The 12,612-nt window shown below is 43.2% G+C and overlaps 1 protein-coding gene across 6 annotated transcripts in view; it reads right to left on the bottom strand.

Moving 5' to 3' along the window:
- klf12b (Kruppel like factor 12b) overlaps positions 1-5,101 on the bottom strand; it is a 246,205-nt gene extending 241,104 nt beyond the window's left edge. For 4 of the 6 annotated variants that reach the window (XM_078545980.1, XM_078545983.1, XM_078545984.1 and 1 more), the window contains exon 1: positions 4,953-5,101. The gene's annotated coding sequence lies outside the window, so the exon portion shown is untranslated. Of the gene's footprint in view, positions 1-2,585; positions 2,657-4,952 lie in introns of all 6 variants that reach the window. The other 2 variants (XM_078545981.1, XM_078545982.1) reach the window with 2 other exon arrangements.
- Between the last annotated feature and the right edge of the window lie 7,511 nt (positions 5,102-12,612).

The following is a 12,612-nucleotide window of genomic DNA, read 5'->3' as shown; positions in this document are numbered from 1 at the left end:
AAATACAACTGCAGCCAATCTTTACACACTTTTATAAGAATTTATTTACTGAGTTGCACATTACAAGCATGTATCTCCTAACCCAACAACCACAGTTTAAGTCTGTTTCTACCTAGTTAGAGCCAACCACACTTGCATAAAATTAAACACAATTAATATATAATTAATACTCAACCCTTTGTTATCCGAAAACTGATTCACGTACTCAGATATTCATATTTTTACTGTATTATCTGCTCAACTTATTTCCCTCCTTCTCATTTTATACTGTTTCTCCCTCTCCTCTCTCTCTAAGAAACTCACTGGCCGGAATGTTCTGGTCCCGCCCACTGCCGGGATCTTCTGGTCCCGCCGAAGTCGATGGAATTTTGGCTGGCTTGCCATATCCGCTGTGGGGGAACCCACTGGGTTGGGGGGGGGGGCGCGAAAAATCCATTTCTGGACTATATTTCAATGGCTTCATCACCTGGCACTTCAATGAAGTGGACATTCTTCACCAGTGAGCTTAGGTAATGAATATCAACATAACGTTAGACAGTGGGACATCACACCTGAGCCCAATCCTAACCTCAGCCAATGTTCCCGCACAGGAACTTCACCAAAACAGGGATCACTGGACTCATTGAGATTTCCCTTCCACCAGCCAGGGCTACCAAGGCTTACTCAGCAGCCTGGCCTGATGTGTGTGCACAGTGTACGCAAATGTGAACACATTTTAATCCCCGGGGCAGCAAATCCAGTTGCTGGAGCATATTTTGCATTCAAACAGCTCCCACAACGGACCTTGCCAGGCGATACAGCCACTCAATCCACTGATGGTCCCGTCCTACTAGGGACTGCCCCGGAGAACTCCTGGAGCTGAATTTTGCGCTGCGGGTGGAGTCATCCCGGGAGCTCTAGCTTTGAATGCTCTTCTTCTCCCCTTTGCGGGAATATCTCACCTCTTGAATGCCTTCCATTGTTTATTTATTTCCTTACCTGACAATCTTTGACCTTGGCCAGGTATATTTTCAATTCACCATGTATCTTTGAATACTTCTTGACCCTTTCCATAATTTCACCTCATGATATTGTTTCCACATGCTGTCCTATTCGTGTCAATTCCCCCCTTTTAATTTCCCCCAGGATTAGATTCAGAACTGTTTTCCTCAGTTGCCTGGAAACACACTGATCGGGAAAGTTCTCCCTGTACACATTCAAGAATTCCTCCCCCACTTTGCCTTTTACACTGATTTTCCCCTGTTTACATTAAGATCATTGAAGTTCCCCCACCACCCTGAACCCACCCCCCTTTATCATCACTCTATTGTTTGTACATCTTTCTGAAATGTCTCTAATTATTTCATGGCCTATGATACACACCCAGCAGCAGAACAGCTCCCATTCTACACCTTAACTCTAACCAAATGGATTCTTTGGACCCTCTAGAACATAATCTCTGTGTAGGGCTTTAATATTATTTTTGATCAATACTGCCAATTTCCTCATTTTTTTCACTCTCGATCCCATCTGGATACATTGTAGCCAGGAATGCTAAGTGCTCATTCCGCCCTTGTTTTAGCCAGGTCTCCATAAATGCCATTATATCATAACCCCCATATGGTAACTTTTGCCCGCACCTCATCACTTTATTTTTTGTTCTCATTGCATTTACACATGTACATTCCAATCTACTTTAGCCTGCACTAACATTTCTCATGCATCTGATCCCTTCTCTTTCTGAGCCTCTCTCTATTCTATTGCACTTCATCTCTCCCATGTTCTCTATGCTTCTTGTCTGATGCTTCATCTTGGTTCTTTCCCCTACCAACTCCCCACCCCCCTTCACCAAAAATGTCATCAAGTGTGAAAAAAAAAACTCAAAAGTATTTAAATTTAACCATTTGTGTGCATGGAGGGAACAAGGAAGTATTGTGTACAATTCCAAATGTCCTATTGACAACCCCAAGTCTATTAGAGCACTCCTCTTCCACCCCTTAGCTCAGATCAGCTGGCACAGAGCAGTCTAGGGATCAATCTTGAACCTTACAAATCTATGTAGCTCAACACCACACTGGTGGTGCATTTACCCACTACATTGTCATAGAATCTAGCTAAACACTCTTAACTGTATTTTGGACATGATAAGGATCTTGGTACAATGGTCAAAGATGGGACACAATTTTTTTTTTAGAATATTATGCCATATAGAAAATTTTTGATACATATTATGAAGGCCTTTTATTCAAACTCATTTTTTTTGGGTGTGTGAGTTAAGCCAGCTATTGATAGGGCCTACTAAATGGAATGTCACAGGCAGATAAGATATTCTCTCTGGGTTACAGGGATGGAGCAGGGAAGGAATTAACACAGACCAGCTCAATCCAGTTGAATTATTGAACTGTACCAGCTGGCCAATAGTGGAGCAACACTGATGACAGCTTTGACCTTAATAACCACTAGTAAACAGTTAAGTAAGGGACAAAATGCTGTGTTTGTCATAGGCCAGATGATTATAAGCTTGATGTGTGTACCTGCCTTCAACTGAGCACTTTGGTAAAATGGCTCACCTTGGGAGCCTGTGGGAATAAAACAAAGCACCTCACCTTGGAGCAGGTGCAGTTCCACTAGCAAAGTACAACACATTACTGTAGCCACGAGTTAATTAGCAAACCTCCTGTGTGGAACAAAAAAGTTCAGGTAGTGAGCCGCATTTGACAGTCATAAAAAAATGGAAAAAAAGAGAAAACTCAAAGGAAAATTATTTCATAGACATAAAGAACTCTGATAGCAGAAATGAGTTTGAATTCTGAGTCTGGTCTCTCCCAAACTGACCCTGATTCACTGAATAATTTAAACTCAAATCCAAACCATGGAAATTGCCACTTCTGTCAAGAGAATTCAGGGGGGGGTAACACGATCATTCTGGGTATTTTATATGTTTGTGTTTGGATCCAAAAAGAAGTTATTTTTCAAATATTTTCTCCTGCTGAATACAGTTAACCTTTCACCTCACTAACCAAAATCAAGGCAAAATGGTTCAACCACAGGTTTCTTCATGAACTTACTCACTGGATTGTTATTTCTGGAAAAGTGTTAAGAGTAGATCCTTTGCCCCCGCCCCCCCACCTCCCCCCTCTCCCTCCTCCCTCTCCCCCTCCCCTCCCCCTCTCCTCTGATTAGCCCCCCTGCCACCAAGGGTGGTCAGCTTATCAAGGGAAAGAGTAATTGGAGAAAATCAGTCATGATTTTGAGTCAAATTCAGGTCTCCTATCTGGAAATCTAAAACTGTAGCATTGCAGCATCCTAGCTTTGCTTTGTACTTGCAGAACAGAGCAATCTGTTATTCCACACAGGAACCAAGCCCAGCCCCAGTTCAACTTAACTGGTCAACTTTGGGAGTGTTTGGCATTTGACCTCATATTTCCTTCCCCTCCCCCATATGGCAACTCACAACTGTACAGCAACTGTCAAGTTTTCTGACTGAATTTATTTCGAAATCCCCAAACAAAGCCATACTATGATAACAAGAATAAACTGTTGTACGCAGGAGGTTATAATTCTGATATTTTTCTGACATGTTTTCACTCTGGTCTCTCGAAACTAAAGGCTGTCTCCTGAATTAACTTCCTAAAACTTTAGTATGACTTCTTGTCAGTAATGTGATAGGCTAGGTGAGACAGCCTTACATTTTTTTTAATTGCATACTCGACAACAGTTTGTAAGTAAATTTCAACAAGCTGATAAAACCATGACAGAGTTCCAGGTATTAGGCTAAACTCTATCAGAGAAGTATTTGACAGTGACTGGTTATACTTTAGTTCCCAGCCCAGTCAAATCCCACACCCCACCACCGGCCTGCACACCCCACCACCGCCCTGCACACCCCACCACCGCCCTGCCCACCCCACCACCGGCCTGCCCACCCCACCACCGCCCTGCACACCCCACCCGATACATATCCCTCCAGCAAAACAGACCTACAACCATTCTATAGCACCTAATCCTTCCTCGTGAAATTAATGTTGCCTTACTGTACAACAGCTGCAGCACAAATACATTACTGAAATCATATATTGCCAAAAATGCTCCTGGCTGCATTATCCACAGAAAATATTGTAAAAGCTGATGGATTACAGAAGTATGTATTTTCATTTTTTTTTTCTTATTTAAGTCTCTGCCCTGTGCTTTTACCAGGGTTCAGGAATATGTGATAATACGTATACACCGGTAGCCACTCCCCCCTTATGTATAGCTTTGCTGTAACTAAAGTAAACATTAACACGCAGTGGTCAAAAGGTGGGAAGGTCAAGGTTTCTATGAAATGTTACGGTATAAATGTGCGGAGACATGCTGGTACAAAGGATGAGGTTGAGCAGTACAAGTTTGTGATTGTAAATAGTGCAGCCCGACAGTTTCTGACAGTACTCATAGGACAATATTGCATTAACACAACCTAATGCCACGGGGGAATAGCGCTCCTGTTTTCATTTTCAATCCTAGACTGCAAAGTGGTAGTTTCTAGGTGCTCTCAAACAGCGACCCTCTCAACCAGTCTCTGAAAGTGTCCGCTGTCAACTCTGGACAAGTCTGGAAGCACAGCCCCTCTTAAGTAAGGCTTCAGCCCCCTGGCTATGAACTACAATATGAAGCATTATCGAGTGACACCACGCACATCATTGCTACTGTTAACTAGATGTAGCACCGAGGGCTGCTGAAGATGGCATTAGCCTGGCTCCCTTCTACTGACACTCCCACATCTGTAGACCCCCTGACTCCAAGGATCACACGCCAACAACTGCATTCAAGCCACTGAGATTTCTGCTCGCTGCAAGAACTGTTAGGAAAACAAGCGAGACGCGAGTCAAATTCTGTCCAACAATGCCTTCCTCAACGCAGTCGGACAGCCACTGCCTTTCAGCAGTAAGCCAGCACAACACAAAGAATAAGAAGAAAGAATATAAAGCGCTGACCTGCTGGAAAGCTGCAGAAGAGAATTATTTCCTTCCCTTATACAGTGTCTCTTCTCCCTCAGCTGCTCTGTGCAGGAAATGAATGGGGGCGCACAGAGGACTGTTGTACTTGCAAATGACTTACCGGAGTCACATGATCTGGTTAATGTAGGGTGGGCCAGTGGGTGGAGGCTTCATAAACAACAGAGGACAATATACCCTAAGCCTTACCAGCATGCATCGAATTACACAGGGGCCCCTTTGTAGGAGGTTTTCGAGCAGCTCAGTCAGTTTACAGCATTAAAATCACCGTGGGCCTGCAGTTTAAATTCCCTATATGTGTGTGTGTGTATAACATTATATATCTATGACACACAGACACACACACACATATATATATATACACAAATACAGGAATACGTGTATGCGGATAATTTATACATTCATTTACTTTTCACCCCAAAATATTGGAACGGCTGATGATCCATTTACACCTACGGTCTTAAGCTTCAAAGTGGCATTATTGCTTTAATTTGGCAAAATCATTCTGTCCTCTGTTTCTGTAACCCCGTCCAACCCTCCTACCTCGCGAAGGGCTGCCCACAAACCTATGTGGCTGCAGCACAAAGTCAAAAATACCTCTCGCAGCCTGTGAAGCAGAGCCGTGAGAAAGTATTTGGAATGAGGTTAAAATAAGGTGGCTGTGGATCTAAATAGACTGCATCCCCGTCCTGTTTCCCTGGCTGGGTTTAAAATATACTTGCAGCATACCTTGGCTGTTCCACACTAGAATGTCCATCACTTGAAAGGGTTCTTCTAGCCCTGTACAGTTTTACATTCAATTGTGAAATAAGCAAAGCCCACTCAATTCTATTTGTATTTTATGGAAATAGGACTTACAAAAACTGTAATAACTGACATAAAGACCCTTTCTCTGAAAAGAAAGAATATTGCCTAGGCTCACTGTAGTTACTGAAAGGTTTCAATTCTAGCTATAAGCAGAGAAAAGAGCTGTTTTTAATTGACCGTACAGACTAGAAAAAATAGAAGCTTGATGGGGGGATGGACTGTTGCCAGGGATTTCTGCAGTTTCCTGACTCTGCTGCTGCTGCTGCTGCTGCTGAGAGAGACGGGAAAGGCCACCGCTCTGCAACCCTCTGCATCAGCTCTTGACATAGTTCCCTCTCCTCCCCCAGTGCCTTGAGAAGTGACCACTTCACGGAGCCAGGCAAAACTGCACAGTGAGCAGAGCACTGGGCTCCCGGGCTGCCCGAGGTGGTAGTCACCGTGCGCTCCGAAACGCGAGGGTGGTGGTAACTTGAGGTTTCAAGATTCTCACAGCATTGTCAGTGGGGGTGGAGGAGGGAATTTACCTTGGCCACGGTGGAAACAATGATAGCGCGATTCCAAATCACTTCGAGCTACGGCTTTAATTAATTGCAGAGTGTTATGATCAAAATCCAAAATTCGACATGGCATTTTGCCAGACTCAGTCTCAAAGACACTGATACACCTTGTCTGTATGGAACCCAAAGCCGGTTTCCTAGGACATGCACTTGTCAATGCACATTGCATGTAGCTGCAGGACTCTCATTATTTCCATGTACCCAAGCAAGCCAGTTTTCAAAACAAAAACTGCTTAAAAGCACTGCCAAACAGAAAACTCGCCACATTTGACTGTTCTTTATGTCTATCAATGTAACCTATACTTCCAAAGAGCAAAAAAAGGTTATCAGATTTTTTTGTGCAGATAACAGTTAAAATGAACCAATTGTATCCAGGCTCAAAATTATATTTCTGCTTTATGGTTTCCAGGCATTTAGCTAAAACAAGTAGTGACACGCATTCACAATGGGTTATGTATGAACATCTAGCTGCAATGGCCAGGAGACTCTGGGGCCTTCAAGGTCCCTGGATTTTTCCTGGTCACCTAGTGGCAATGATTCTTTAGTCTGCTCCATGGCTTAGCAGTGGGTGCAGATCCAGCCTTTGGCACATTTTCCTGTCTGCAGTTGGTGGTGTAGGGGTGATGGGGTGTGTTGGGGGCGGGGGGTGGGTAGATGAGGGTGGAGGGGCAGGGGGGAGCAGGAGATCCTTTTGCTTTCTTGTTGGCCAACATGGAGCCGATCCCTGGAACTTGGATGGGGAGGGATGTTGGGGGGTGGGGGGCGAGAGTGGGGAGGTATTCTCAAGTTCTTGGTGCATATGCACCTTTCATATTTAGGGATTTCTTTGGGCCATTTCTCCCCTGAATGATTTTGGGAAAGGGTTACCTTTAAACGTTGGAGGGTTTTAAAGCAATCATGCAAGTTGTAAAAGAACACAGAGATGGAAAAAAGGGAAAGTATGAAGGAGCCAGGCATCAAAATTGTTTCTCCAAAGGATGAAAACAATAAGCCATTCATTAACTGTTCTCTTTGATCAATAAACCTCGCACTCACTTCGTTGGGCTGTCCCGGCACCTTAGGCCGGGCTTTTTTCAGCCTTGACGTTCCCCTTTTTGTTTGCGAGCTCAGTGAGAAAGATTTGGGGCAAAGACCAACACTGACAATCATGTTTTAAACAGAAAGTTTCCCGGGCAGGGTTTCCTCAGGGTCAGAAAGTGGCGGCAGGGCTTTCTGCACCTGCCCGCCGCCACGATCTTCTGGTCCCGCCGCAGGTCAATGGGCTTCTGGCTGGGGCGCCCGCCTCACCCATGACAGGGCCGGAAAATCCCGGCCTTGGAGCAGAAAGAAACGTAGAAATTTCAGCCCAAGGTGCATGAGTCAGCCGAAAAAGAGCTATCCAGCCTCCTCTCACTTTCCACATTGCCACTCATTGCCACAGAAGGCTGTGGAGGCCAGGTCATTGAGTGTATTTAAGACCGAGATAGATAGGTTCTTGATTGGTAAGGGGATCAAAAGTTACGGAGAGAAGGCGGGAGAATGGGGTTGAGAAACTTATCAGCCATGATTGAATGGCGGAGCAGACTCGATGGGCCGAATGGCCTAATTTCTGTTCCTATGTCTTATGGTCTTATAGTCTTTCCACCTTTTGCGCAGCCCTCTAGGGGGCCGGGGGAGATGGTGGCCTGGTGATATTGTCACTGGACTAGTAATCCAGCAGGCCCAACTAATTCTCTGGCAGGATATGTTCAAATCCCACCATGGGTAGCTGGCAGAATTTAAATCCAATTGATAAACCTGGAATTAAAAGCTAGTGTCAGTGATGGTGACCATGAAGCTATCATCAATTGTGATGAGAACCCATCTGGTTCACACATGTCCCTTGAGGGAAGGGAAATCTGCTGTCGTTACCTGGTCTGGCTTACTTGTGATCCCACACTCCCAGCAATGGGCTGCAGGGTACAGCAATTAACTGCCCTCTGAAATGTTTAGGGCATGGGCTTTGCCAATGATGCCCACATCCCATGAAATAATTTTTAAAAAGAGGTTACAGCACTTCAAGTGCATAATCTGAGTATTTTTTTAAAAATGCACCTTCCTGCCTATACCACCCTTTCAGGCAGTGAGTTCCAGAGCCCAACCACCCTCTGGGTGAGAATGAAGGCAGTTAGAAATAATTTGTTTCAGTCAAGCATGACAAGCCACTGACATGAGCACCCATAGCATATTTATTATTTTGCATTATTACACAAAGGCACATTGCATTGTGAGTTCAATCATAATCAGTGCCTTGTAAGTTCACATGCCGCCTGTAAAGCATAACAGTTTAATTGTACAAATCAATGTTTATCATATTGAGGCTTTTGGTTTGCCTTCAAATGGATTTGCAAAAAACAAAGTGGCTGTGAAATTGGCTTTTGCCAGTACCATGAGGCTGATAGAGAATCAGCAGCCGTTTGACACCAGTCAAGATTTTCTCCCCCAGTGAAAATCGGGCGTGGTATAAAATGGGCTGGCCATTTTCTTTGACGCTGCCACATGCTAATAGTACAGAGCAAATTCACCCCCGTGATATCTAGCTTTGATCACAAGGTTCCATCCCTATTGCTTCCATCCCTATATTACACTCCTGCACAATAAGGGGAATGCCCCTCAATGTAAAGTGTTCAGAGCGCTTGCAGCAGTGACCAGCACCACTTCACCTGAATTAATAAGGCAATCCAACTTTGGGCAGTCCAGTCGGGGGACAAGTCTTTCGAGAAACAAATGAGGATTATTTTTCTTGGGCACTGTCACCATTACAGGTGATGGCAAAGCAGCAGGAATCTAATTATGTCCGATTTTCTCTATTGTTGATTTCAGCAGGGCAGAAAATCAGACAATAGACCAATCAATTCAATGTTGGACATTTTGCATAACCTCTCAAGATATTTAATTTGGAAAAAGGGAGGGAGGAAATCCATCAAACTTTGATTCAGAAAGAAGTCATCTTGCATCTCTAACAATGCATTCCCTATGAAAGAAGTTAAATATTAACATTGAAAGAGAATTTGGAAGCCAGCTCATCTGTTTTTTTAATTCCTCGCTCTGTCCTACCTTTTAAAATTTCACCAGCACACAAAAGCCAGTGAGCAGAGCATGAATGCTTTTTTTTCTAAATGAGGAGCTGTGGAGTGCTGTACAATCGTGATTGCTTGTTTGCCGTGTAGTCATAGATGCCTTTGATTCTGTGACATTAATCAGGGAAGTGGGTGGTGCTCTGAATTAGCACAGGGTCTTTTCACCCTTGGGGCACTCATTTCTCATTTCTCAGCGGTGGCTGTAGCTTGAGAGCTCTCAACTCTATTCCTAGTGGCGCAAGTACAGGGTACAAAAGCTACCCACAATTTGGCAGTGAACTGATGATCTGACTCAGAAATGCCTGAAGGATGGCTGGTCCAGGAAATGAGAGGAATAATAAGTGATAAAGATTAATAAACTCTTCTGGAATTGGGTCTGAGGTGTGTTGTAACAATAGAGCTCCTTGTCATCTGAACTGGTCAACAGTGCGGATGAAATTTGTTTATGCAAATAAAATAGCAGAATAGGGAAAGGTTTATATTCTAGCATGGGTTATACTGAAATGGGATAATGATCCCAGCATCACTATCCACTAACCTCACTTCCTACCGCCAATATCCTTCAATCTAAGTGAGCCCAAAAATACAAATTTGTTCCTCCCCTCCCCCCCAAAAGAATCATTCAGGAAAACGGATATATTTCCACTTTAACACTGCTGATGATTGTGATTTCACTTCCACCATGAGTACAATGGGCCAAATAGCTTCTTTCTGTTTTTTAATTTCTATGCAAAATTCACTCCTGAAATGAGAGGGCTGTCAATGGACACTTTTGTGCATAGACACACACCTTAGACCAAATCCTCCATTATAGATCTTTTAAGTTATATCTTAATTTTAAGTACGGATTGCAATTTGAAAATTGGAGCAAAAGATCCATTGCACCTTGTTTCAGAGACCAGTGTTTCTATGCTGGGGAAGATATTTCATAAAAGGAGGAAATTGTGTGACACGTTTCTAACTGTACATAATTATCTTTGGGTGTCATGAAGATATTAATGTATATAATGTTATTGGAAATTATTTTAAATTGAACATATAGTAGGGTCTGTGTCTGTAGGTGTGCCTGTGTGTGTCTTAATTGGATTAAAGCCAGCTAGTTTGGGTGCTTTGATGTATAGTAGTTTTGAGATGTTAATCAGTAAGCAGACACTTGCATTTTGTTGAATAAACCATTCAAAGACTGAGGGTGAAATCTTGCGCCTAGTTAGGAGACACCAAGCAATATGTTTATAATACTAATAAAATTGGTGCTATGAAAGGGGTTTTATTGTTTGAAGAGGTGGAGTTCAAAGGGCCTGGTGATACAATGAGAATTTACATTCAAAGGGAAGGCTAGGTATATACAGAAGAGTTTTGTGTCTGGAAGCCAGAGGCATGAAAGATCTAAGCCTGTAAGCCTAAAACTGTAACTGTGAAGGAACAAATTGAAAGGAACCTCATTTTGAATTCATAAGATAAAATGTGCTTTGCCTGGTGTCTGTTTAAGTCTATGGGTTATTGTTGCCTTGGGGAAGGTTACCCGGGTGTGATTAATTTGGGGATTTGTTTAATAGTTATTATGGTAGTAATGTGTAGACATGTGTATGTGTTTAATACATTGTAATAAATGTTTCATTTATATAAAATACCTCTGGAGGCTTGGTGGTTTCATTACTGAATTCAGAGTTGCATCTCAAACATACCAATTGAAAATATAGTTTATGACAGTTGTTTAAAGTTTCCCTCTGGGATTCTAAATAACTCAGCCTTTACCAACTGCTGTGTCATAACATTAGGATAAATCTATGGCCATTGATGCACTTTCTGCAGGAAAGGAAATTAATCTTCCCTAATAAGAACACAAGAAATAGAAGCAGGAGTAAACCACGTAGCCCATCAAGCCTGCTCCGCCATTTATACTTTTATTCATGGATATGGGCATTGTTGGCTAGACCAGCATTTATCACCCATCCCTAACTGTCCTTGATCAGAAGACATTTTAAGAGTCAACCACATTGCTGTGGGTCTGGAGTCACATGTAGTGCAGACCAGGTAAGGATGGTAGATTTCCTTCCCTAAAGGACACTAGTGAGCGCCAAGAAAACAAGAAATATGGTAATTGGAGTAAGAGTGAGAGTGACTGCAAGAGTCCAAAGCCAACAGTAAGAAATGGTTTTGATATATTAATGAACCAAGAGGAATTTATATCAGAGTTTTACATAAAGCAATAACAGGGGTAACATTGAATTCACTTGTTTTAGTTCAAAGGTGGATATATACAGGTTATAAGACCATAAGACCATAAGACATAGGAGTAGATATTAGGCCATTCAGCCCATCGAGTCTGCTCCACCATTCAATCATGGCTGATAGGTTTTTCAACCCCATTCGCCCCGTAACCTTTGATCCCCTTACCAATCAAGAACCTATCTATCTCGGTCTTAAATACACTCAATGACCTGGCCTCCACAGCCTTCTGTGGCAATGAATTCCATAGATTCACCACTCTCTGGCTAAAGAAGTTTCTACTCATCTCTGTTCTAAAAGGTCTTCCCTTTACTCTGAGGCTGTGCCCTCGGGTCCTAGTCTCTCCTACTAATGGAAACATCTTCCCCACGTCCACTCTATCCAGGCCTTTCAGTATTCTGTAAGTTTCAATCAAATCCCCCCTTATCCTTCTAAACTCCATCGAGTATAGACCCAGAGTCCTCAAATGTTCCTCATATGTTAAGCCTTTCATTCCTGGGATCGTTCTCGTGAACCTCCTCTGGACCCTCTCCAGGGCCAGCACATCCTTCCTTAGATATGGGGCCCAAAATTGCTCACAGTATTCTAAATGTGCTCTGACCAGAGCCTTATAAAGCCTCAGCAGCACATCCCTGCTTTTATATTCTAGTCCTCTCGAAATAAATGCCAACATTGCATTTGCCTTCCAAACTATCGACTCAACCTGCAAGTTAACCTTAAGAGAACCCTGGACTAGGACTCCCAAGTCCCTTTGCACTCCAGATTTCTGAATTCTCTCCCCATTTAGAAAATAGTCTATGCCTCTATTCTTCCTACTAAAGTGCATGACCTCGCACTTCCCCACGTTATATTCCATCCGCCACTTCTTTGCCCATTTTCCTAACCTGTCCAATTTCTTCTGCAGCCTCCCCGCCTCCCCAATACTACCTGTCCCTCCACCTATCTTTG

The sequence above is a fragment of the Cetorhinus maximus genome, chromosome 7 (genome assembly GCF_964194155.1).
Source record: "Cetorhinus maximus chromosome 7, sCetMax3.hap1.1, whole genome shotgun sequence".
Lineage (NCBI taxonomy): Eukaryota > Metazoa > Chordata > Chondrichthyes > Lamniformes > Cetorhinidae > Cetorhinus > Cetorhinus maximus.
This window is presented reverse-complemented; position numbering and strand designations above follow the sequence as displayed.